Genomic DNA, 4,629 nt, shown 5'->3' with positions numbered 1-4,629 from the left:
GTTCCCACTTGAGAACTTCACATCACAGCTGTAGTCACAGTCCCCGACTAGACTTCTGGTAACCTCTCTACGCCCTAGCCCTCACTAAATTAGCCTCTTTCAGTCTTGCTGACTTGAGCGTCAGAGTGCCTACGGCAAACACCATCCCAGTGTTTTCCTTCGCTTCACGTTTGTTTCTCTACGTGTGCAGGTATAGCAGATCACTAGTGGCCTCAATCTCACGGGATCAAACCCTCCTTCCGTATAGGTAGATTTTTACATCTACAGCTGTCACGACTGTCTTCTACACCATAGCAATTCCTTTTCCACTCAGCCTCATGTGTGCTACTTGGGCTGTCTATGTTGCCAGCATGCTTACAGTTGTGATCTTGAATAGCTTCTAAGCCTACTTTTTGTATGTTGTATTTTATACAATTGTTCGGATATTGTAATATAAATTTTTTTTACTTGATTTAATGGTACTATTAATTAACATTTTTAGATTAATTTTAATAAAATGGTGTTAAGCACGTAGATTTAGAATTCGTATTTTCGCTATGTCACTTATGTATTTGTAATTTAATGTGAAACATAATAATTAATTTAATATTTGAGGGCAATGGGCTTTATGAAAAAGTGGCAAAACTTAAGCGGTTGGTCTAATGGTTAAGAATGTTTGTTCAATTCATTTATTTTCTAGTTGTAAATCACCTTAGAGTTATTTACTACATTTGTGGCTTACCTTGAAATATTAGACTTGTAGGGTGTTTAATAGGTCCAGAGGATTAGCTGAGGTGCTTGTAAGCTAGTTTGGACATCTCGATTATATAAAAAAAGAAAAAGAAAAAAGTAGCATTTAGGAATTATAGAGGTCGTCATGAAAGTTGGTTCTAAAAGCATGGCGAATTATATCGATCTAATTGAATATCACATCATTAAAATAAGGATTGATAATTAGACTTATAAGCACTAGAACACACTTTTGTTATAAGTTGATTATTTTGGGTGAGATCAATATTCAATCCAATTTATACCAAACAGAGTGGCCAAGTTAAAGATGGGTTTAGAATTTTGGTGAAGTTGCAGACACTTTGTGTATGTTGGTGAAGATGGAAAATGGGTTCTGAAATTTATTTTAGTGGAAAAATCATGAAAAAGATCATCTAAAAAATCTTTCTTACATAGGAGCGACAAGAGTTTGTGAAGAAAAAATAAATATATAAATATATAAAAAACTATAATAGTGATTTTATAATAAAAAATAAAACTAAAATTTTATTTTCTATATTAAAATTTGCATTAATAAAATTTAGCTGAAGTTAATCAAAATTCATGAATAATAATTAATATTTTAACTAATTTGTCTACAATAATTATAAATTGAGTTTTCCTAAAATCAGAAATTTTTATATGGTATTTAGATAATAAAAACATTATACAAATTTTGTTACGTAAAGAGAAAAATAGAATGATCCTATTTGACCCAATCTCATTTTTATAAAAATAAATTTGTCGATTCATAATTATCCGACCCGATTAATTTACTTGCTTACTTTCATAAAAGAAATTAAGAAAAGAGGCATTTAAATATCGGGCATTATCCGATTATTCGTGGGAACCGAAACATGGAAATCGCTAGGCAAAGTCTTTTACCCTTTTTGATAATGGTATATGATGTAAAGTTTGATCTGATGGATAAAGTTTAGACGTGTACTGAGGTCGGCTTTTGTGGGGTTCAAATGGAGAATTTATTCAAATAATGCTATAATCTATATTTTATTAAAGCCGTGGTGGATTCCAAAGGGCACCTCTATAATCTTTAAAAAAATGAGGGATTGTCCTTCCTCAACTCCAATTTTTTTATTTTATAAAATAATATTTAAAATGTCCATGTTATGTGTTAATATTTTCCAAATTATTAAAAAACTCATAATTTATCATCACTTCTACAAAAATTTTTAGATCTCAATCCCTTTGCCGTAGTATATCATGCTACTATAATTAGAAGTATATATGTCTTGAAGTTGATTATTTGATAAGCAAAAATCCGAATTTAATGTCATAATATAAAAACGTATGAACAACAATTGTAATATATTAAATAAAAAACTATATAAATAAGTGTTCTTACTTTTTATTAAGTATTTCTTTTTTAAAGTAACAAAAATCTGTATATTATTTAAAAACTATATGAAATTCTAGTTTCTGGAAATTTAAATGTATAATTATTGTGGACAACTTAATTAAACTTTAATTATTATTATATTTTTTAATAATTTGGATGAATTTCGGGAAAATTATGTGACTACATATTTTAATATAGGCAATAAAGTAAGGTAATTCTATTTCTACCTTAGCATTTGGCCAAAATCGAAAGGAATAAAAGAAAGAAAAAAAATATTTATTTAAAATTTTTTCATGAAGAGTGTTTGCAAAATAATGCAGGATAATTTACAGTCAAGGTCGGTTAAGAAAAATCAGCAGGAAGTTTGGTACCATAAGAACCAAAAAGACCCAAGCCAATCGGATTGTTTTTTTTTTTTTTTTTTTTTTTTGGTATTAATCGGTTTGATTAATAGACTGATGACCAGAAAACATTTTAATTATTGGATTAGAAATCCAATCTGTGTGTGAATCTGATTAAAATTCGGATATGAATAAATTTTGGGTTTTCCAAAAATTAGAATTCTTATATGGTATTTAGATAATAAAAACATTATACAAATTTTGTTAAGTAAGGAGAAATATTTGAACCCCATCTCATTTTATAAAAATAAATCTGTAAAATTTATTGTATGTATTTGACCTGATCAATTTACTTACTAATCACCGTTAGATAGTCTAGTGGTCAATTAGAATTCTTGAATATATTATTCAAGAGCTTTTGAATTTAATACATTTGAGTTGCTAATAGGGGTGATTACTAAAGGTATTTACTTAATTGTCAATTTTAAGGTTTGAAGGATTTATTGATGTGAAATAAAAAAATTAGTTGAGATGTGCATAAATTAGTCCAAACACTCCATCTCACAAGAAAAAAAGAAAAATTTACTTGCATGAAAGAAACGAGGCATTTACATATCGGGTATTGTCCGATTATCCGTGAGAACCGAAACATGGGAATCCCTGGGCAAAGTTTTGTTGTTGTTTTTGATAGTGGTTATGGTGTAAAGTGGGACTGGGATGAAGAAACCTTCCTCTTCGCTTTCTCAAGTTTAGACGTGTAATGAGGTCAGCTTTTGCGGCGCCCCAAATGTGGGTTCAAATGGAGAAGTTACAAAAATAAATTATATATTTTATTGGTTAAATGGAATTATTAAAGCCATGGTGGATTCCAAAAGGCACCTCCATAATCGTTGTAAAACAAGGGATTGTCCTTCCTTATCTTCAAAATTTTATTTATAAAATAATATTTAAAATGTCCATGTTATGTGTAAATATTTTCCGAGTTATTAAAAAACTCATAATTTATCACTTCTCTTCCCTTTTTGAAACAAAATTTTAAATAGTAATTTCATTTAGATGTCAATCCATTTGCCCTACGATATCATGCTACTATAATTAGAAGTATATATGTCTTGAAGATGATCATTTGATAGGCAAAAATCAGAATTTAATGTTATAATTTAAATATATAAATTAATTATTTCTTTAAGATATAATTTTAAGGAATGATAATGACAATTGCAAGTATAATCTATTCGTGTCACAATTACACTGGTGGGTGCTAGGGGAACATGGTATCCGATCCGATTTGACAATTGCAAGGTAAAATGGAAATGTAGTCAATTTTTTTTTTTTTTTTTTTTCGGTTTGATTATCTGGCGAATAAAGTTTCTTTTCAGCTTTTCCTTTTACCTTTTTTTACTATTTTAGACGCGTAATGAGTCAGCTTTTGTGGTGGGGTGGCTTCAGTTTATTTTTTATTTTTTTAAATTAAACAAATAAAGGGAACATGAACAACCATTTCATTTCCATCAAAATCTGTAATTATGTTTTGTATCATCTGAAAATAAAATATTAAAAGTACGTCAAGTCTAATCGGTTTGGATAAACAGTTCATGACTTTGTCTTCGTGTTTGGTACTATGGAATAATTCCTTACAAACAACAAATTTAGTATGAATTTCGAGAAGAAAATATAATTTTTGTTTTTTAAGCGACAAAAATCTGTAAATTATCTAAAAACTATATTAAGTTCTGGTGTTTGGAAATTTAAATCTATAATTATCTTGGACAACTTAATTAAACTTTTTTTATAATTTGGATGAATTTCAGGAAAATTATGCGACTACATATTTTAATATAGGCAATTCTGTTTCTACCTTAGCATTTGGCCAAAATCCAAAGGCATAAAAGAAAGAAAAAAATATTTATTTAAGATTTTTCATGAAGAGTGTTTCCAAAGATAATGCTGGATAATTTACAGTCAAGGTCGGTGAAGAACAATCTGCAAGAAGTTTGGTATCATAAGAACGAAAAAGACTCAAGCCAATTCGGATATGAAGATTATTGAAACCAACATTTTCTTTTTAAATAAATGTCGTAAATTAAAAGATCATCTTATTCTTCCCATGATGTGGTCCAAATTTCTTATAAGATGATGATCCCAAAAAATCAATAATAGTAAAAGTATGTGATCATTTGAGCT

The sequence above is a fragment of the Pistacia vera genome, unplaced genomic scaffold (genome assembly GCF_008641045.1).
Source record: "Pistacia vera cultivar Batoury unplaced genomic scaffold, PisVer_v2 Contig1036, whole genome shotgun sequence".
NCBI lineage: Eukaryota > Viridiplantae > Streptophyta > Magnoliopsida > Sapindales > Anacardiaceae > Pistacia > Pistacia vera.
The sequence above is the reverse complement of the archived record's forward strand: the minus strand, read 5'-3'. Positions refer to the sequence as shown.